The sequence below is a fragment of the Xenopus tropicalis genome, chromosome 4, assembly GCF_000004195.4.
Source record: "Xenopus tropicalis strain Nigerian chromosome 4, UCB_Xtro_10.0, whole genome shotgun sequence".
Classification (NCBI taxonomy): domain Eukaryota; kingdom Metazoa; phylum Chordata; class Amphibia; order Anura; family Pipidae; genus Xenopus; species Xenopus tropicalis.
The window spans coordinates 140581505-140605238 of NC_030680.2; the positions used below are offsets into that span (position 1 = coordinate 140581505).

Sequence of the window (23734 nt, forward strand, 5' to 3'; positions counted from 1 at the left end):
TTCAGTGTTTGGGCCAAATCCAAAAAATGATGGAATCAAATTTACTCATAGCCTGAACTTGGGGGAATACTATAAATCTATGCCAGCAGCAGGTATTCCTCAGTAGTAACCATAAATATAAGGGAAAGTTGGCCCTTCCTATTAAAAAAATAAAAATGAATGGGTCCAAGACTCACCAGAGTCCAGAGGAGGCCCTCAGCCTTCAGCAGAAACAACTTAATGAGCAGTCCTCATCCTTTATATTTAAACTTGATCAAATGGATGTTGTTATGATGAAGTGCAGAATATAGAATTTTGTAGGCACTAAAAAGGCTACTTCCAAAATGGGGTTCACTAGAGTTAGAAGCCACCTTTCCCAGGAGCAGCTTGCTTATTTGCACCATCAACAGCAAACTGACCTTTATCCAACCATATTTTTCTATAGCAAAGCAAAACATGGGGTAATGACTCAAAATACTAATAAATGTTCTTTTTTTTTTTATTGCAGAGACCTCATGGGAGATTCTGACAGCCTCTTCTGCTGCATAGTTACACTATTCCAAGAATGCAATAAGCATCAGGCTCATTTTGCCCCAAAGGAGCACGCTCAGGAAACTAAAGACTATAAGGTAGATTTTGTCTATTGGATGTATAAATGTGGGATTTATGTGCTGATTATTATTTGCTTGCTTGGTTCGAATTATGGGCAAATCATGGTCCCCATACGTTAAAGTCTGGATCACTTGGGCAGTTTTTGGGCAGACTTATACAAATGGGGAAATCTGGTAACTAACTGCTAAAGGTGGCCATACACGTTAAGATCCGCTCGCTACCTACAGGTAGACGATATCGGGTGAGTTTAGGCTAATTCGGTCGTTTGGCCCTGGGGCCAAACAATCGAATTTTAATGACTGGAATAGGCACAGTCGGTTCGGGGACTGCATCAACGAGCCGATCCCGTCCCCGATCCGACTAAATTAAGTCAATGGCTCCAACTGGGAAGGGAAAATTTGACTTTTTTTTTGTTATAAAAGTCTACTACTCTGAATTTGTTTCCTCAATGCTGGGGTTAGGTTAACTTTATTGATGAATCAACTCAAAGAATTCTCTTGATACATTTCTCTCCCACAATTTCTCATAAGGTTTTTGGTGAAAGTTATATAATCTTTTTACATTTTTTCTTAAAACCTATTCAACAAAAAAATAAACAAATAAATAAATACATTTTTGCCCATGATACTATACCCCAAAAAATGAATTGATATAAAGATATCCAGAGTGCTTCCCTGATCACATTTGTAATTTACATTCAGTTTTTGTCCTAAGTGATTTCTGAGATATTAGCAGTTTTAGACCATTTAGTACTGCTGGGCAGACTTCAGCTCAACAGCTTTCTTTGAAGACCAAGTGTGACAGCAACTCTTAGGGGGGCGTGTTATGTAATAAAATAAATAGCGTTTGCTTCAGATCTAATCACCTATCAGAAGGTAGCATTTACTGGTCACCTGTTTAAAAGCTAACATCTTATTGGCTGCTATGGGTTACTGCAGCTGGGCAGACCTAGTGAGACTAATTTATAAACCCTGGGCAAATCTGCACATAGACAGTAACCCATATAAACCAATCAGATGCTTGCTCTTATTGTTCTACTTGCAGCTGACTAAAAAATTAACTAATTAATGATTGGTTGCTATGGATTACTGCCCAGAAGCAAATTTGCCCACTGTTTATAAATGAGCCCCACATACACCCATATGTGGGGCTCATTTATAAACAGTGGGCAAATTTGCTGTTTATTAAACTGTGTGTGCACTTCCGTAATTCATTAGAAAATGAATGTAAATTACAATTTCATTTAAGGGTTGAAGGTAGAGGAAATCTCTATGAAAATGCTGCAATGCTTAAATCATACGATTTATTTTACTTGTACGCAAGTATAATGGAGCATTAAATATTATTATTATTATAGTATTAATAATGCCAAACAAAACTTCTCTACTGTTCTGCTGTATGTTCCGTACAGGTTTATAATTGTAGAGAATAAAGGCAGGGATATAGTAATTAGGATGATATTTATTTTATTAACAAAAAAAGGGATAAGAATGTTTCCTTTCCTGTAAGAATGGGACTGTTGACCTGCAGTTCATACTGACGGCTCTATGAAGGTTTAAATCTTTGACCTTGGCGAGGGGTTTGGCCCGATCGGGCCCCTTTCTGGGCCTCCATGACAAAGCATTAATCTAGAGGAGCCCAGTTCCGGCAGACACAGCATGGAAATCAGGAAGACACTGTTTACTTAAAGAGGTTTATTGATGGTGGGAAAAAGAGAGAGAAACTGTCACTGTTTCATGTACCTGTAAATCTGACAGTGATCTCTTGTGTCTGGGCCTCTCGGTATAAATCTACTGAACTCAATGCAGATTCCTCTATTCACCAGCAATTGTATATACGACAGCGAGGGAAGGCATTTGCATTGGGCCCTCCCAAGGGCTCCTTTTGGCCCAAAATGGGCACTGAAAAATAATGACTTCTTCTATTGTGTAATACATGTTATATGTGTATTGGGAAGGGTTAGCCTAGGGAGTTTTTATATGAACTAAAGGGCAAGTAACACCGAGATAAATAAGAACCCTAAATGCATTTATTGATAATGTTCCTATACAGTGTCATTTCATTGTGATTTGTTCGATGAAGCTACTTGAACGTTTAAAGGAGCAGTATACCCCTTTTATTCAGCATTAGTTCAATGGATAGGCTTTGTGCTGAACATACTTTTTTGCCTATTGGTTTTAATCAAGGAAAAGTTATGGTTTTTGTTATTTCATGCACCAAATAATGGAAAAACTGCAACTGAAAGTAAGATCCTCGTTCATTTAAGCAAAGTAAAAGGAAATCTGAATTCCATATAATGAACGTGCCCTTATTTTAAAAAGTAACAAAAGTTGCAGCTAGGCAGAAGGGGGGGGGTTGTTCACACAGAGATGCTGGTACAAATATGACTTAGAACAAGACCTTTCTTTCAGCTTCAGTTTGTTTAGTGCAAGCGATAACCAAAACTATATATATTTCTTCATTAAAACCACAGGGATTCGGCCAAGAATACAGGCGGAGTAATAGTATATTTAGTTAAAGGGAATAATGTACCCCCTTTTGTAAAATATAGGGATATTATTGGCCTTGTGCTTTTATACGGTCATGGAACTCCGAGGTGGCTTCTAATATCCTCATATTTTACAACAGGGGGTACTTTATTTATTATAATATACAAGTTTCAGTGAGTCATGTGACAGAAATTACATCACTAAGCTCCGCTTATAACTGATGACATCACTAAGCACTATTTATAAGGATATCATTTACAGTTGGGTTCCATAGGGACATGCCCAAACTGTATATTATATGTAAATAAACAACCTTTACTGCTTTGTTCTTACTACGCCTGTGTGTTTGGATCTGGTTCCTAGCTACTACTTCTGGCTGACAGTTTGTGGCACGAGTTGCCACCTGCCCAGTAGAAAAGTTACTTGTAGTCAATGTTATTAATAGGCAAGAAAAATATAAGAAGGCCGGTATTTTTTTTTCTAGAAAAGGGGGCACCCCTGTCTGCACCTGGAACCAGGAAGCGGAATGTGGTTTTACTTTCTATTTCAGCTTTTGCCCTTATTGGCGCACTAAATAACAAAAACCCTCACAACCAAACTCACACACACACAATTCAGAAATAAACAATTAAAAAAATATAATTGTTAAGCAAATACTTAATGTTAAAAAAAAAGTTGATTGTAAATGTAATTGTTGAAACCCATGTTTCTCTGTCCCTTTCTGCACTGCTGGTCTTGTCTCTGGTGCAGTGTAGCAGGAGTCGGCCATGCCTGTGTCTTCACAGCTGGCTTCTGTCGCATTGTTTCATGAGTCGGAACCACCAGGGCTGAGAATAGAGAGGCACAGGCAGGTACAGCTTTCCCAGAGCAGCGATATTTACACACAACTGTAATTACAGGTTTTCCAAGGTTTCAATGTACATTGGAAAGTTTTTTTTTGCATTTATATCCCCTTTAAATCACCTTTTTTTTTCTAAATTATCAGTAAACAGAGTTGTTTGACTCGCCTGTTCGAGAAAGAATGTCAGTATCAGTTCTGAGGAATAACCTTGATGTATATAGAGAAGGTTTCACGTGAGCTTCGCAGGGTTGGATGCTGTTTGTCAGGGTAAATGGCTGAACGTACTTGGAAAGCTTCCAAATTATTTTTTCTTTCTTTTTGAGAATTAACACATCAACAGGAAATTTGCTGTTTTTTTTATAATAAAAATGATACTTTGCGTTGCCGTGTTTTCTCTCCGGTGTGCCAGCAGCCAGCTTAGCACAATGTCGTTTATAATATCAGTTCCCTTACGCCTTTGGCATCATAATAGATAATGCTTTACCAATTTCCATATACAGGTTTTAAACCCGTTATCCAGAAAGCTCCAAATTACAGGAAGGCCATCTCCCACAGACTTCTTTTTAAGTAGATTATTCTGATTTCTAAAAGTGATTTCCTATTTCTCTGTAATAATAAAACAGTACCTGTACTTGATCCCAACTAAGATATAATTACCCCTTATTGGGGGCAGAACAGCCCTATTGGGTTTATTTCATGGTTAAATGATTCCCTTTTCTCTGTAATAATAAAACAGTACCTGTACTTGATCCCAACTAAGATATAATTACCCCTTATTGGGGGCAGAACAGCCCTATTGGGTTTATTTAATGGTTAAATGATTCCCTTTTCTCTGTAATAATAAAACAGTACCTGTACTTGATCCCAACTAAGATATAATTACCCCTTATTGGGGGCAGAACAGCCCTATTGGGTTTATTTCATGGTTAAATGATTCCCTTTTCTCTGTAATAATAAAACACTACCTGTACTTGATCCCAACTAAGATATAATTACCCCTTATTGGGGGCAGAACAGCCCTATTGGGTTTATTTAATGGTTAAATGATTTGAGCAACCCTGTAGCATTGATGATGGAGTCCTTCTAATTTGTCCTAGAGCCTGTGCTGGGAATCAATAAGATAAGAAGATGGGGGGATACTAGGGCATTTTCAGGGGCACAGATCTTCCCTACTAAAGGGTTGTGGTTGCCTTGGGCTGGTACAGAACCCAAAAACACAGCGCGTAACATTTCTTGCCAAATTCTTTGTTGAACTTTCTCCTTTAAATGGCCAAGTCTAAAATCCAAACCTTATACATCACTGAGGGTCAGATGATCTAATGTTAAAGGTCACAGCAATTATTGTAAGGAGACGTGCAGTGTTGTACTGGGTCTCCCAAGGCCCACCGGAGAACCTCTCACCCTAGGCTGCTCTCTAAGCAATTATATATACATCAGCCAAATGTAAAAAGACTTGGAGAGCAACACAAGCACCATAAAAGTTCATGGAGGAGCCAAATAAGGGCTGTGATTGGCTATTAGGGGCCTCTATGCACCCTATCAGCTTACAGGGGCTTTATTTGGTAGGAAATCTTGTTTTTATTCAACCAAAACTTGCCCCCAAGTCAGGAATTCAGAAATAACTCCCTGGTTTGGGGGCACTGAGAGCAACACCCAAGGGGTTGGGGAGCAACATGTTGCCCCTGAGCCACTGGTTGGGGATCACTGCTATACATAATGCCAAATTGTATTGGTTCCTTTATAGACCAATGGGTCAAATAAGGCTGGGCAAATTGGGATTTACTTGGGCTGGGGCCCAATCTCCTGATATTTTGGTAAGTGAGTAGTGACCCTGAAAATATAAGTCTGCTTGAAATATTCCATCAGCAAATAGACTTTGCAAAATATATTTCTCTCCCCTACGGTGCCCGAACCACAATTGTGCAACCCTTGGAGTCTAGTATTCTTTTTTTTTCTTTCTTTTTTTGCTTTGGTTTTCAGCTTTGTCCCACACAGTTGCTGTCGCTGCATGAAGTTCGGAGCTCGGCATTCTTAGAATGAAACTACTGACAGGTTACCCAGACCATTATTTCCCAAGCAAGTGTGCGTTTTTTTTTTTTTTTTTTCCGACTGCTATTTTAGTCCGTCCCGGCCACTCTCATTCTTGGTGCCGATCGTTATCTCCGCGTCCTCATATCAGAAGATCACTGTCATCAACACAAATATCTCTGCGGTTTTCGTACGATTCCCACCGTAAATAATTTGTAAACCAGTGAGTCAGGTTCAGGGTGTGAAATGTTCATTTATCATATTTTGCAGACATAAACTAATATGTAAGAATGATACTTGAAGGCTTGTAATGAAGTTGTTTTGAAATGCGTTGTGCAGGAAACACAAGTGATTCTGTTTGGTTTTGTGGCACTTGTGTGGGTTGCTTCTTGGGGCGGGGGAGAAGTGAGGGGGAATTGACATAGATTGAGTGCTGACAGATGGTTCTATCACACTTTATGCATTTCACAATGACTTTAAAAATCTGTTGCAGCACTGGGCAAAAAGTGCCAGCGTTTTCATATACATTATATCAGGATTGTGAGACCGTAACGATGTTATCTCATACAGCGCTCCCAATTGGTACTGAGAGAATGGGAAAGATCAATGAACTCCACCCAAACACACCTTATGCTTTTTGAAAAGTAAAAATAATTTCAAGCAACTTTGCAATATACATCAATTAAAAAATATGCAGCCTTTCCATGATTAATGTAATAATATGGTTTGGAAAAGTTCCCTAAGTCCCTGGTCTGGCTGACTACTTTGTGACTCAAATAAACTAACAGTAGTCGCCTGTCCTCAGCCTTCAGCCTGCATCCTCCCAATCCCACAATTCCCTGCCAATAAGGAAAGGAACATCCCAGTGCAATGCATTGTGGGTTATGTAGTTCCTGCATGCTTCCAGTAAGCTGGGGAGAAGTTGTTACAATTTGTAACATCAATGTTTTAGTCCCTCCTCCTCTGCCAGGATTTCAAATGATGCAGAAATAAAAGAGCTGTTTTGCAGCTGGATTTCAGCATATAAAAATGGTATTTATTCCTACTTTAATTACAGATTACAGGGATAGGTATATTGTGGGTTTCTGTTTGTGTGGGGCTCCTTAACAATTTTTGGTTTGGAAGCTGCAGTTCCCCTTGAAATGATTTAGTCCTTTCTCTCGCTTTTTGAGGCTTTATGGCTCTGACTCGCCTTAATAAAAGAATATTCTGACCACCGTGGTCTGAGATCCTTCATAAAAGCCATTCTTTACATTTCTGTGGTATTTTAAGCCTATAACATGAGTAATTAGCAGAGTGAAATAAGAAAGTTAAGGCAAAGAAAACCACAGCAGGTTTGATAGATTTATAGTTTATGAAAATAAAATAGATTTAATTTGAGAAGAAAAACCTGTTCCTGTAAAAGTTACACTGCCTTTCAAACTAGTGACCCTGATATTCCAAATAGTTCCAACTCGCTATCTATCTGAACTCATCTCCAAGTATTCCCAGTGCTAGAACTGGGGCAATAAAAAGTGGAGCTATGGCGTGTGCCAAAAGTTAGCCCCTCCCACACTGATAAGCCCCACCTGCTGTTATAACAAGCCTGACCCACCCACACTTTCTGGTTTCAACCATTTTTAAGCAAAGCCATTTTGCTATTTCCATCTACTGAACAGTTTGGTGCTTATTCTGCAGAGATGCACCAATGTATGTGGCTGTAGGGATCCCAAAAAGAACATGGCTGCAAACTCAGCAGCACAACCCCAGCATATTCTATATATACTTATCCTTCTCTACATTTCTCTCAGCTTTTTAACTTATATTTTATTCCCCTTCTTTTATACCATTTTATCCTGCTACCCACCCTCTCCTTATTTGCCGTTTCTTCTTCCTCTGCTTTCAGTTTTATATTTTCATTTCCTCCTTTTTCTGCTTTCACCCAATTCCGTCTCTAATTCAGATATCAGCTTTAGATATGGCTCGTTTTTTTCCGTCCCGGTGAAACTGCGTGGGCACTGGATGCCTGTGTGGAGTTAGGAAATGCCAGGTTTTGTATTATAAGTTGTGCAGAATGGAGAGGAGCAAAAGAAATCTCCAGTATTACAATTAAAAAAATAAGTTCTCTGACTTGAAACTCTTGCTATTTCACAGACATAAAGAAAAGGAGGGATAGTATCCCTTTGCATTCCTACCCATCCCTACCCATGCCTGCCCATTCCTACCCATTCCTACCCATCCCTACCCATGCCTGCCCATTCCTACCCATTCCTACCCATCCCTACCCATCCTTACCCATCCCTACCCATCCCTGCCCATTCCTACCCTTCCTTACCCATCCCTACCCATTCCTACCCATCCCTACCCATCCCTGCCCATTCCTACCCATCCTTACCCATCCCTACCCATTCCTACCCATTCCTACCCAGCCCTACCCAGCCCTACCCATTCCTACCCAGCCCTACCCATCCCTACCCAGCCCTACCCATTCCTACCCATCCCTACCCATCCCTACTCATTCCTACCTATCCCTACCCATTCCTACCCATCCCTGCCCATTCCTACCCATTCCTACCCATTCCTACTCATCCCTACCCAGCCCTACCCATTCCTACCCAGCCCTACCCATTCCTACCCAGCCCTACCCAGCCCTACCCATTCCTACCCATCCCTACTCATTCCTACTCATTCCTACCTATCCCTACCCATTCCTACCCATCCCTGCCCATTCCTACCCATTCCTACCCATTCCTACCCATCCCTACCCAGCCCTACCCATTCCTACCCAGCCCTACCCATTCCTACCCATCCCTACCCAGCCCTACCCATTCCTACCCAGCCCTACTCATTCCTACTCATTCCTACCTATCCCTACCCATTCCTACCTATCCCTGCCCATTCCTACCTATCCCTGCCCATTCCTACCTATCCCTGCCCATTCCTACCTATTCCTACTCATCCCTACCCAGCCCTACCCATTCCTACCCATCCCTACTCATTCCTACCCATTCCTACCTATCCCTACCCATTCCTACCCATCCCTGCCCATTCCTACCCATCCCTACCCATTCCTACTCATCTCTACCCATCCCTACCCATCCCTACCCATCCCTACCCATCCCTACCCATCCCTGCCCACCCCTACCCATCCCTACCCATTCCTAACCACCCCTTCCCATTCCTACCCATCCCTACCCATCCCTACTCATTCCTACCCATCCCTACCTATCCCTACCCATCCCTACTCATTCCTACCCATCCCTACCTATCTCTACCCATTCCTACCCATCCATACCCATTGCTACCCGTCCCTGTCTATTCCTACCCATCCCTGCCCATTCCTACCCATCCCTACCCATCCCTTCCCATCCATACCCATTCCTACCCATCCCTGCCCATCCCTACTCATTCCTACCCATCTCTACCCATCCCTGCCCATCCCTACCCATCCCTACCCATCCCTTTCCATCCCTACCTTTCCTACCCATTCCTACCCATCCCTACCCATCCCTTCCCATCCATACCCATTCCTACCCATCCCTGCCCATCCCTACTCATTCCTACCCATCTCTACCCATCCCTGCCCATCCCTACCCATTCCTACCCATCCCTTCCCATCCCTACCCATTCCTACTCTTCCCTACCCATTCCCTGCACTCATCAAGCCTTTTGTCATGCTCCTCTAATGATATACTCCGAAAAACACTTAACTCATTACCATTTCACATACACATGTTCCAGACTTTTCTAGGCCTGCTCCCCTTTTCTGGAATTCCCTTCCATCTGACTTTCTCCCAATAATTCTGCAGTTAAAGCACTTTTCTTTAGTTACCCCTCATCTAACCTTGCATTCCTTCCTGATGATTCACGTAGCCGATTCTGATCTTGCCCAAGCCCCATGCCTTGTGCCTCATACCCACTTCTCCTTTTAGATTGCAAGCTCTATTGAGCAGGGCCTTTTTTTACCTCCTATATCGGTCATTATTAGTAATCTGAAAGTTTCACATATACACCCATGTTTTGTACCTAAAACTAATGAGCAATAGACTTTTTTCGACACAGTTAAGGCAGTCACAATTTTAAACAAATGTTTCTTATAAGATTTTGGGAGAATGATTTGCCTAAAAACACAGGGCAGTGGGCATTGCAAATTCTGTGGCCCATGTAGTGTCAATCTTTACATAATGCGCATGGATTCTAAACACGGGGTAGTCAATGTTGAAATAGAACAGGGTAATTTACGATCAAATAGATACAAGGCTTCCTGCTGCACCGAGACATCCTGTAGCTTCGTAGGCTGGCACCTATCTGCTTGGTTGCTTTTTCGATGAAGTGTGTCCCACAACCACTGAATTAGTTTTGAAAATGTCCTCGCCTGTCGGTCCTTCTATTCCTATTTATATAATTGAATGGTCTCCTAGGGATGGGCAGCTTAAGGGTTCCTCAGCTACATGGATGTTTAGCCCAAAATGATTGTTTCCAAGACCACTAGATATTTGCACAGAACTTATCTAACCCCCAATTGGCTACACTTGATAAACCCAGCCATTCCAGACAAATGTCCTAAATGCAATCACTCACCCGCAGACTATATACACCTAGCCTGGCATTGCCCCACCATTAAAAAATTCTGGACACGAGTAACAGAGGAAATCAGCCACTTTCTGGCGCTCATTGCTTCTCTTGACCTTACCCTAATATAACTAAATCAAGGATACTACCCCCACTAATGCAGAACATACTCTTCTATATGTTCTATTTATACAAGCAAAAAGATTAATAGCCCTCAACTGGAAGTCAAACCACTTCCCATTATATCAGTTAACATACCTCAAGAGATTTGACAAAAGGTGGTCTCCCTGGATATCTGAACATGTGCCCCCCAATGCTAGATCAAGACACATTGAACCCACAAAACAGCCCTCCCCCCGCCCCCTAAACCCCTCTCCCCTTTCCCAAAAACGACAGTATACTTTACTTGATGGGGAGTTATGTTTATTTTTTAGTTAAAATAACTGGCATTATCCAATATATCTGAAGGTAAATGTATCTTAATTGTCTCACCTTGTACAAATGTTTTTTTCTGATGTTGATGAACATTTTTATTGTTAAGTTTAAATTGCATTGGTTGGGAGAAAATATAAAAATCAATAAACATAACTTTGGGGGAAAAAACCAAGACCCCAGAGCTGCCCTGAAGAAGCAAAGAAAGGGTCCATAATACTTGGTGTCCTATTAAATTATGTCATCAGTTTTATTTTGTTAAGTTCCATTATACATTAGTTCAAAACTGTAGAGGCAAATAATTCACCTGAGGTACCTGTAAACCTAATTATGTCTCCTTATGGAACTTGTGCTTGGACAAGAGGATGGAGATCCCTGTAGTTATCTCTCTGTCTCTGGCATGTTTCATATCAATAGGTGTCATGGCAACCATGGAATTTTCTAGTATATTGTGACTTTTCCCAGGGAAATACAAACTCCAGGAGATGTCTTTGAGAAGTTTCCTCAACTTTTCGGCGCCGCGTATGCCATCGCCAAAAAAGACTCGCAAGTCTTTTTCGGCGATTTCCTGAAATCGCCCCGCCGCGTCTGCCATCCCGCCGGCGACTTACATGTTCGCCGGTGGGATGGCAGGGGTAGGCAACTCGGGGAGATTAGTCACCCGCGAACAGGGAGTTTTTCCGCGGGCGACTAATCTCCCCGTGTGCCAGAGCCCTTAACATACACCCTGGGAAGATAAAGAGTGCTGCACTTTTAGGGCTCTGGCAAACGGGGGTCTCCCTGTTTCGCCCGAAATGCCATCCCACTGGTGAAAATGTAAATCGCCGGTTGGATGGCTTTCGCGGCGCCGCGATTTCCCTGAAATCGCGGAAGTTGCCTTGAGAGGAAACTTCAGGCATAGCAGCTCTGTGCAATCTTATCAGTACGCAATGATCCTAGATAAAGTATCTATCATGTTATCGCCATATTATCAACATGACAAAGAACTAAATTGCACACCTCTGAGTGACAGGTTTCAATCTTGCCAATGCAACAGTTTTATGTGAAGTGTAATCCCCTTACTCTGTGTTAGTTAACTCACTGGTGTCTGCCATAAATATCAGCCTATTGGCAGCGTCATTTATAACCAAGGGTTACAGGATAAAAATAAGATCAGAGATCTCTCTTCAAAAGGGCTTACAATCTAAAGGTCCCCATACACAGGCCGATAGTAGCTGCCGATATGGGTCCCTTGGACCGATTCGGCAGCTAATAGGCCCGTGTAGGGGCACTACCGACGGGCCTGCCCGACCGATATCTGGCCTGAAATCGGGCAGGTTAGAAAATCTAGTCGGATCGGGGAACACATCAGCTCGTTGATGCGGTCCCCGGTCCGACTTTACCTATACCCGTCATTATAATTACCCTGGATTCTCCTGATATTGCCCACCCGTGGGTGGGGGGATATCGGGAGAAGATCCGCTCGCTTGGCGTAGGTTGCATGGCGGTGTGTACTTTGAGATCATATAGGGAGGCTTTCTTGTTAGGGGGAGTCATTATGAGTACTGTGAAATTGCGAGGAAATTGAGAACCAGTGAAGGACTTTGCATAGGGAAGCGGCTGATATGGAAATAGAATAGAAACATTTTTCCTATTTCACCTTCCTAATAAAATAAAGAAAACTCTATGTAGACTTTTGGCTCAGATGGCTCACTGTGTCCCACTATGTCAGTCCACCAAAATAGATCTTCAGTAATGAGCCATGTTGTGCACTGTGTGATGTTTTGCTCCATCTGTAGTTCATAAGCATTAGTGCTGAGCGAATTTGTCCCGTTTTGCTTCACCAAAAATGTGCAAAATTGCTGAAAAATTCATGAAAAGTAGCTACCACACAATTTTTTTGACCCAAAAATTTGCCAATGTGGAATTTCGCAGCAAATCCATGCCTAATAAGCATTAAGGGGCCTCCTGTCCCCTCTAACCTGTGCCAAATCACGCCGCTTGATACCATAGCACACGAAGAATATTGTACTTATCCAAACCTGCAGTTTTTCAAAAGTCATTTTTGGCGCATACATCCAAGAAGAAATTAGCGTGAACGTGGTGGGGGGGGGGGGGGTGACAATGTTAAAAAGTGACTCTGTCCTATTGTATTTTGCATCGAGATCCTGCATCTCTCAGACGTGAAGGAAATTGCTTTATTTTCCAGTAAAATGACAACATTTTGCATTCCCCATCATATTTTTGACTGCCTCCTGAAATTGAAACATTTAACGCCGCCATTATTGCAGAAATTACATTTGTGGCGCGCTTTTTTCCATCTCAGGGAGACTTGGAGGGTGATGTTCTATTGCAGATCGCTGTGCACCCAAGCTTTTAACTGCTTATCAGAAGGAAAAAAACGGATTCACGTTTTTATTTCCAAACATAGTGGGGGGGGATCCAGACGGCTTTCTAACGTAACCTTTAAAAAAAGTTGTATATTATCAAATTAGGGCTCTGGTTTTCCGTCCGTACTGAGTTCAACACCTGATTCACTCGATGGAAAGCACATACTTCTTTCGTGGTGTTTCATCTGAGTGGGAGAAATGTGTGTTAGGGTAGGTGGTTCTTAGCTTGTTTGTGTGACATTTCCCTCTATTGCTGATTATCGAATTCACCCACATTTTGCTAATTGTTGTTTTTCCTCCTCAAGCAAAATATTTTATTTCCCAGAATAACAATTCATCTTTTTTTTTTTTTTTTGTCACGTACATTTTACATGATTAGTTCAGTATACAGTCAACGGCAAGCAAGAGGCTTTCACCTCCCACCGACTCCATCAATGATCGTAAATGAGCTTTATGTTCTCAACCTACAATCTTGAAAAAAATAAATAAATAAAATACGGCCACTGCCGGTCTTCCTTTACTCCATGTTTACATTCATTAGTATAGATTAATATGAACAGTCAGAAATGGCCAACATTTCATAATTATCATTAGTAATAATGGAGGCACATTAATGGCACATAGGCCATTGTTTCCTGCAGGTAATTTCCTCTTTATCAATATAGGTATGGGATCCTTTGATCCCTTGAACCTGATATCCAGATATCAAATAATTCAGATTTTTAAAATTGATTTCCTTTTTCTCTGTAAAAATAAAACTGTACTTTGTATTTGATCCCAACTAAGATATAATTACCCCTTATTGGGGACAGAACAGCCCTATTGGGTTTATTTAATGGTTAAATGATTCCCTTTTCTCTGTAATAATAAAACAGTACCTGTACTTGATCCCAACTAAGATATAATTACCCCTTATTGGGGGCAGAACAGTCCTATTGGGTTTATTTAATGGTTAAATGATTCCCTTTTCTCTGTAATAATAAAACAGTACCTGTACTTGATCCCAACTAAGATATAATTACCCCTTATTGGGGGCAGAACAGCCCTATTGGGTTTATTTAATGGTTAAATGATTCCCTTTTCTCTGTAATAATAAAACAGTACCTGTACTTGATCCCAACTAAGATATAATTACCCCTTATTGGGGGCAGAACAGCCCTATTGGGTTTATTTAATGGTTAAATGATTCCGTTTTCTCTGTAATAATAAAACAGTACCTGTACTTGATCCCAACTAAGATATAATTACCCCTTATTGGGGGCAGAACAGCCCTATTGGGTTTATTTAATGGTTAAATGATTCCCTTTTCTCTGTAATAATAAAACAGTACCTGTACTTGATCCCAACTAAGGTATAATTACCCCTTATTGGGGGCAGAACAGCCCTATTGGGTTTATTTCATGGTTAAATGATTCCCTTTTCTCTGTAATAATAAAACAGTACCTGTACTTGATCCCAACTAAGATATAATTACCCCTTATTGGGGGCAGAACAGCCCTATTGGGTTTATTTAATGGTTAAATGATTCCCTTTTCTCTGTAATAATAAAACAGTACCTGTACTTGATCCCAACTAAGATATAATTAATCCTTACTGGATGTAAAATAATCCTATTGGGTTTAATTAATGTTTTATTGATTTCTTAGTAGACTTAAGATATGAAGATCCAAATGATGGAAAGACCCCTTATCCGGAATACCCTTGGTCCCGAGCATTCTGGATAACAGTTCCTATACCTGTACAACAGATTTTCCTCTAGCTCACACTTACATACGTTATTACCATGGAAAACAAAAGGAGGCCTATATTTAATAGCTATAGGGACTTTATTCCTTTCCATGGTTTACCTTAGCCTATATTTAGATTTTAACAACTGCACAGTCTGTCTAATTAGCTCTATTTGTAACCCAAACCATAAATTATAAGTTTGTTGAGAACCAATAACTAGACTGGCAAATAATCTAAACACCTGAGATATGGCCACCTGTTTCTGAAGAAGCCTACACCTCACTTCTGTAAATAAAAATAGGTCCCCTAAAGTGATATGGACAATAGACTCTCAAAAAAATATGCATTTGTTCTAAATGTTTTCTTGTAACTTTATTTATTTTTTTCAAATAATGATCAAATCTAGCATTTAAACTGTTATCTCGTTGTTTCTCAGCTACCAGGCAGTGACTATAAGCCAGGGGTCCCCAACCTTCCTTACTCGGGAGCCACAGTCAAATGTAAAAAGACTTGGGGAGCAACACAAGCACCATAAAAGTTCATGGAGGAGCCAAATAAGGGCTGTGATTGGCTATTAGGCAGCCTCTATGCACCCTATCAGCTTACAGGGGCTTTATTTGGTAGGAAATCTTGTTTTTATCCAACCAAAACTTGTCCCCAAGTCAGGGATTCAAAAATAACTCCCTGGTTTGGGGGCACTGAGAGCAACACCCAAGGGGTTGGGGAGCAACATGTTGCCCCTGAGCCACTGGTTGGGGATCACTGCTATAAGCAGTAGAACAATGACTATAAGCAGTATAATATTAGTCGGACCTCCTATCCAGCCTGGTGTATGTGTGCTAGAGGCCAGGCAGCCGTTTGTAGAAAGGAAAAGAACTTAAATGTAAAATAAAAAAGACCAGTTCCCAAAATACTTTTACAGAATATTTATATCCACTTTAATGCTAAATTTCTTTTTTTTTAATTAGACGAAAACCCTAAAGCAAAGGCTAATAATTTTTTTTTTAATGACCAACAAAAGAATTTTAAGTTCCATACCTTGCAGAGCAAAGAGAGGCTTGCCTGCGCTGTTTAATGAAGTTCATGCAAATCCAAATGGGCAGTGCTTCCCTAATGAGAAGTGACTGCTAGAAATAAGATGGGGAAGGCATGGGGATGTCAGAAGTTCTGCTAAATGTGCAATGTCTGGATGTCAGTCAAAAAGTATCCTGGATTTGGTGCCTGCGGCACAGAAAGATAATGATCTGGGTAATGTGTCTCATTGTGTCACAGCTCTTTGTGTGAGTCTTCTGACCCACTACCACTTCTTCTATATGTATTTTTGGAGAGGTTGCATAACTTGCTTTTACATACCAACTCCTACAAAAGAATTTGTGTGATAAACAAGGTGCTTTTGTTTTTTTTGTTTTTAAAAAAGGAGGGTTGTCCTATTTTTGAGGCTGAAATATTTGAATTTCCCCGGTGTGATTATCATTGGCACTCTGCTCAGTTGTATATTGGGATATCCAATCATCATTCAGCCGTTCTTCTGTGTTTTATGACCTCGGAAAGTTCTAAAATGTAGATCCCGCATTGTGCTTAGGGCAGTGGAATAGCTGCTAGATGCAGTTTTAGGCTAATGGCACACATAGCCATGCTTTTAGCATAGATACACTTTCAAAAGAGTGTTTTGGATGGCTTGGAAATGTAGATTTTTTTTATAGACTTGTTTATATTTTTTACATTTTTTAAAGATTTTTGGCCATAATCCAAATGTACACTTTATGGTCCAAATTGCTTGGGCACTTGCCTGTCCTCTTTCCAAAACCAAGGGTATTTATATGAAGTTGGCAATCCCTTTGCTGCTATCTATAGTCTTCCTTCTTGGAAGGCTTTCCACTAGTTGTTGGATTTGCTTCCATTTGGTACACAAGTGAGTTTGGGCACAATGTTGGACAATAAGGCCAGGCTGTCAAGTTCTTCCACTCCCATATCATCTTTATGGACCCTGTTTTGTGCTTGTGGGGACCATCGTGCTTAATCAAGAAAGAGCCTTCCCCCAAAGTGTTGCCACAAAGTAGGAAACACAGAATAGTTCTTTATTGGAACCAAGTCCAATCCGTTGAAAAGAACCCCAGACCCTTATTCCTGCTCCACCTACCTTTAAAGCTGGCATTATTCATTCAGGCAGTTAGCGTTCTCCTGGTGTGTGACAAACCCAGACTCGTTCATCAGACTTCTGGTTGGTGAAATGGGATTTATCAATTCAGAGGCCATGTTCCTGCCACTTCAGGGTCCAATGACAGTGACCGTTACACCACTCCAGTCAATGCTCGCGAATGAAATGTTTGGCATGTGTGCAGCTGTTCACCCATGGAAACCTTATTTTAAACTCTAGATCAATAGGTCTTGTGCTGACATTGCTTCTGGAGACTGTTGGGAACTCAGCAGTGAGTGTTCCAACTGAGGATGTGCAATTTGTTTGTGCGATATGCCTCAGCACTCGGCAGTTCCTTTCTGAGAATTTGTGGCCTGAACTTTAGTTTCTCCTAAATGTTTCCACTTCACAGGCACTTCGCTTATAGTTGACTGGGGCACATCAAGCAGAGAGAAATGTCATTAACTGATTTGTTGGAATTCTATGATGATGCAACTGGTGGTGCAACTCTTCATTGAACTCATTCTGTTGGCTGTGTTTGCTGCTGGATATTACCTTTTGGTCCTGCTGCACACAGTGCAATTAATAGTTGGACATAGGCTAATAAATATTATCAGAAATATTCAGTTTACATTTGCAGCAATCATATGAAAGAGAAAGTAGTAATACTACATGTAGAACTCTATAGTCTATGTTCATCCTCTAAAGGAGAGCTGTTCTTGAGATATCAAAGGCATGCTTCCTCTACCTAAAGGTGTTCCTTTAGACCGATTCGGCAGCTTATCTGCCCGTGTATGGGCACGAACGATGGGCCTCCCCAATCTCGATCAGGTAGGTTCGATTTTTCGATAGCGACTATACCTGCCGGTTTAATTCGATCTTTTGGCCCTATCGTGGGCCCGTAGAAGATCCGCTTGCTTGTCAATCTCGCCAAATGAGCGGATCTAACAGTGTGTGGCTCCCTTAACTTTTGTTTTCTATCAAAACCAACTTATGCTGGAATCAGACAGTTGGGCCAGGTCAACAACTCACAGCATGATTGTGTTGTTTGCAGTAAGGAAAGGCTTATGCGCTTTGGGTCCCACGGGAGAAAAGTGCTTTACAAATGTTTCGTTGTTGTTGTTATTATTAGGTTGAGGAATTGACAAAAGAAATCATTAAATATCTTAACAACTAAAAAAAAAAGTAAAGACTATTTCTGAAGTTCTTATCACACTTACAGAAAGGGGTATTTAGGGCAGTGCAGTTAGGAGGTCTGTAATTGGCAGAGGTTATTCTGCACAGCTGTTTATCTATGTGTTTGTGTTTATTCATATAAGTGGGTGCAGCCATGTTTTGCCCTGCTGAAAAAACTCATCCACAGGCTGTTATGCATCAGTGCCTTTCATTGGCCAGATTCCTTTGCACAAGGCAACACTCTGGGACCAGTTTCTCCAGCAGTAATTTTATGTTGGTGGCGCAATGTTCAAAATTAACTCTTCTGCCTCCCATTGATTAATTGGACCCTGATTTACACTACAGGTATAGGCAGTTTTTAGCTTAAAAACATGCCTGTCTTCAATGCAAGGGTGGTTTCAGGCATTTCTCAGCTTGTTGAATTAGGTTGTCGGAGAAACTACCCCATGTGCCATTAACAATGGCCACCCCTAATAAAACCAGTAAAGGCTTTGGCCATGGGCGACTTTGGTTTCGTTGCAACCATTTTGAAATTGCAGGTACAGGTCAAACAAGCGTCCCTGTTATTCATATCTCTCATGCCGTCCCTTTATCCTCCTTATTTATTTATTTGTACGAGATCGGCCTCTCTCTCACGCCGGCAAATCTTTGTTCCGAACTCATTCCTTTCTTTATTACTCCAAGCCGAGACTCCTAATAATGATGTCATTGTGCCCTCGGTATCTGATAAGCCCCTGAAACGCTCGCTAAGTCTGCATTTTAAGACGATAATCAGCTGCCTTAGAAGGTTCCCATCTGGAGGATAGAGTTCTCTCACTGAAAGATGTTTTGCCTTTTTCAGATAGCTCTTGCATTTCATCATCTGTTGAAGTGCATATGAAAAGTCAGTGACTCTGAATCCATCTGCTGTTATTATTTTTCCACTGATAATTGGCTCAAACAATGAGATGTCTGTGTCTGTAGCCTTTGAAACGGTATACCCTGTTTATTTGCTGAAGGTCTCGTTCCGCCGCCGCCGCCCCCCTCCCCACCTTCTCTATTTTCTTTTTATTATTATTTTTGTTGCCTTTTTTTTTTTTTCATCAAGCTGTTGGCCTGGGGATGAATTGATTTTTATTTATTGCCCTCTGTGTGCAACAAGCACTTCTGTCTCTTACGTTTGGAGATGAGCTCTTTATTTATAAATACACGGTCTACCCGAAAAAAAAGGGAGAAGCTGATAAAGAAAATCTGGAGTGGACTCTGTAGCATTGGCTTATACTGACCTTGAATTTCCCAGGCCTAATAACGTACATTTTTAATATTAAAGATAAAAAAAAGTGGCGAGCATCTTTAGAAAAGATTCTGAAAAGGTTCTGAACTCTTTACACATTTCCTGGCGCACTTGGGTCTCTCTACTTCCTCCAGTCATGTGATTCTTACATAAATGGCAGTGGCAGGAAAAGAAAGATGTAAAAGCGCAACATAGAAGACCTCCAAACTTTTTAATGGAAACTGGATCCGGTGACTAACAGATATCCACACAGCAGATTCTTTACATATTTCATGGTGCACTTGGGTCTTTCTACAGTCATGTGATTCTTCCTTCCAGTAATGTGATTCTTCCTTCCAGTCATATGATTCTTCCATATTTTCTGGCGCACTTGGGTCTCTCTACTTCCTTCCAGTCATATGATTCTTCCATATTTTCTGGCGCACTTGGGTCTCTTTACTTCCTTCCAGTCATATGATTCTTCCATATTTTCTGGCGCACTTGGGTCTCTCTACTTCCTTCCAGTCATATGATTCTTCCATATTTTCTGGCGCACTTGGGTCTCTCTACTTCCTTCCAGTCATATGATTCTTCCATATTTTCTGGTGCACTTGGGTCTCTCTACTTCCTTCCAGTCATATGATTCTTCCATATTTTCTGGCGCACTTGGGTCTCTCTACTTCCTTCCAGTCATATGATTCTTCCATATTTTCTGGCGCACTTGGGTCTCTCTACTTCCTTCCAGTCATATGATTCTTCCATATTTTCTGACGCACTTGGGTCTCTCTACTTCCTTCCAGTCATATGATTCTTCCATATTTTCTGGCGCACTTGGGTCTCTCTACTTCCTTCCAGTCATATGATTCTTCCATATTTTCTGGCGCACTTGGGTCTCTCTACTTCCTTCCAGTCATATGATTCTTCCATATTTTCTGGCGCACTTGGGTCTCTCTACTTCCTGTCATGTGATTCTTACGCAAATGGTAGAGATAGGAAAAGAAATAAGCAAAAGCTCAGCATAAAAGTCCTAAGAAGTGTTTTGAGTAATTTAATTGGAAACTGGATCCCTTGACTAACAGATGTTCACGCAGCTTTATTTCATTGTGTATGCAGTATTAGATGTGGTTTAGATAAGAAATAGGAGAAAAAAAAGTGTATATGTTGGTGGTATCCTTATATCTCTAGTATTAAAGGAGAAGGAAAGGTAAAAAACAGTTATTGTAATCGCTTTCCCCTGCCAGGTGTATATATATATATATCTTTTAATTGTGCCCTTTTTTGCATAATAATACAAAATAAATTTCCAATATAATGTAAAAAAATGCTACTAAAAATGGTATCTGTCTGCCCTTACTGTCCTCTTCACTGCTTTCCTGACTACAATAAGCAAAGTCACTGAAATTAGCAATTCCCACAATGCTTTGCACACTGCTGCTACTCCCCCTTTAGGTTTTTTGCTCGCAGAACATGAGCATTGTGGGACTTGGCTGGAGAAAAACGATTTTTGCAACATTGTAGATGATGAAATTGTATAAAAATATAGTCATTAAAGGACCAATAACACAACAATACAAGGATTGTATATGCTTTCAAATATAATGTACTGGTTGCTCCTTACTGGTTAAAATCATACATTTGCTTCAGAGGGGGGTGCTACGGTCTGTAAAAATAAGGTTCTGTGTAGCCATGGGGGCAGCCATGCAAGCTGAATAGGGCTGATAGGGGAGGAGCTGGGAGTGAGGAGGAGCTGGAAAAAAATAGGGGGAGCTTCCTGGAAAGAGGCGTGGCTGTGCATACATTAACTTGGAATTCTGGTAAGTGTAGGCTTCCAGAGCAGCTGGAGCTGGGTTTTATTACTCCTTGTGTGATGTCATTTCTTATCATTGGGTGTGTGTGCATTTCATTTGTAAAAAACAATAACAACAAAGAAACATCTGGGTCCGGGTTTCAGTACCTAAACATATCTATGTTACAGCTGATTCCATGCAATAGGGGACCATTTGCCACCCGGGGGCGCCCCTTAGTGCTCATGTAGCAGCACTTGCTGGGGGCCATATCATAACTCCAAAACTCCAGAGCTCCATGCAAAGAGCAATGTCATATTCTGATTCAGAGTAGTCCAGCCTGTAGCTACGGGGGATTCTGGGAGTTGTAGTACAACAGCAGCTGGGGTCTGGCAGCTTGCGCATTCCTATGTAAAGCTGGCCATACACCTTCAGATCCACTCGCTTGGCAATGTCACCAAGCGAGCGGATCTTCTCCTGATATCCCCTCCTACGGGTGGGCGATATCGGGAGAATCCAGGCTAAGTCGATCATTTGGCCCTGGGGCCAAACGATCAAATTAGAACGACAGGTATAGGCAAAGTCGGTCCGGGGACTGCATCAATGAGCCGATGCGGTCCCCAATCCGACTAGATTTTTTAACCTGCCCGATCGAGATCTGCCCGATTTCAGGCCAGATATCGGTCGGGCAGGCCCGTCAGTAGTGCCCATACACAGGCTGATTAGCTGCCGAATCTGTCCAAGGGACCAATATCGGCCGCTAGAATGGGCCCGTGTATGGCCACCTTAAGTCACCTGACATGGCTGATTTATTATGGAGCCCACAGCTCCTGAAACCCATAACCTTTAGCACATTTCCCCGTTTGACTCTTGTGCTGTTCTTGCAGCTGGGAGTCATTTGTGTAGTTGCTTCCATCTCTGTCAGCGGCGCATTGTGAGCGCGGGGCACGTGACCAGTTTCACTGTGTGTGCACGAGAGCGATTGTAGCGCTCGGGGAAACAGACACATTGGTGTGAACAGCACTCGCCTTTCTTTTTCACTAACCACTGGGACTTTTAAGTCATTTGGGGTTTTAAAGGGACTGTCTGAATTGCACCGAGTTAGGAGTAGGCTCTAGAGCTGGGGATCCTCTCCTTGTTATTGGGGGGTGTCTTTCTGTAAGGGACTGGCAGGCATGGTTATTGAGCCTATTAAAGGGAACGTAAACACCCTATTCACTGTGCAGGAATGGCTGCCCCCGGGGCTACACAGCGGGGTATTTATATAAACTATAGTAGGGTTTCTGTAGCAAACACCCCAGCTGTACCAGTGCAGGAACGGCTGCCCCCAGGGCTACACAGCAGGGTATTTATATAAACTATTGTAGGGTTTCTGTAGCAAACACCCCAGCTGTACCAGTGCAGGAATGGCTGCCCCCGGGGCTACACAGCGGGGTATTTATATAAACTATAGTAGGGTTTCTGTAGCAAACACCCCAGCTGTACCAGTGCAGGAATGGCTGCCCCCGGGGCTACACAGCGTGGTATTTATATAAACTATAGTAGGGTTTCTGTAGCAAACACCCCAGCTGTACCAGTGCAGGAATGGCTGCCCCCGGGGCTACACAGCGGGGTATTTATATAAACTATAGTAGGGTTTCTGTAGCAAACACCCCAGCTGTACCGGTGCAGGAATGGCTGCCCCCGGGGCTACACAGCGGGATATTTATATAAACTATTGTAGGGTTTCTGTAGCAAACACCCCAGCTGTACCAGTGCAGGAATGGCTGCCCCCGGGGCTACACAGCGGGATATTTATATAAACTATAGTAGGGTTTCTGTAGCAAACACCCCAGCTGTACCGGTGCAGGAATGGCTGCCCCCGGGGCTACACAGCGGGATATTTATATAAACTATAGTAGGGTTTCTGTAGCAAACACCCCAGCTGTACCAGTGCAGGAATGGCTGCCCCCGGGGCTACACAGCGGGATATTTATATAAACTATAGTAGGGTTTCTGTAGCAAACACCCCAGCTGTACCGGTGCAGGAATGGCTGCCCCCGGGGCTACACAGCGGGATATTTATATAAACTATTGTAGGGTTTCTGTAGCAAACACCCCAGCTGTACCGGTGCAGGAATGGCTGCCCCCGGGGCTACACAGCGGGTATTTATATAAACTATAGTAGGGTTTCTGTAGCAAACACCCCAGCTGTACCAGTGCAGGAATGGCTGCCCCCAGGGCTACACAGCGGGGTATTTATATAAACTATAGTAGGGTTTCTGTAGCAAACACCCCAGCTGTACCGGTGCAGGAATGGCTGCCCCCGGGGCTACACAGCGGGGTATTTATATAAACTATAGTAGGGTTTCTGTAG

At 41.9% G+C, this 23734-nt stretch overlaps 1 protein-coding gene across 12 annotated transcripts in view; it reads left to right on the top strand.

Annotated features, from left to right (window-relative positions):
- The window catches only part of foxp1 (forkhead box P1), a 544572-nt gene that overhangs the window by 203128 nt on the left and 317710 nt on the right, over positions 1-23734 (top strand). For all 12 annotated transcript variants that reach the window (XM_031901201.1, XM_031901192.1, XM_031901203.1 and 9 more), the window contains exon 5: positions 488-608. The gene's annotated coding sequence lies outside the window, so the exon portion shown is untranslated. The remainder of the gene's footprint in view (positions 1-487; positions 609-23734) is intronic.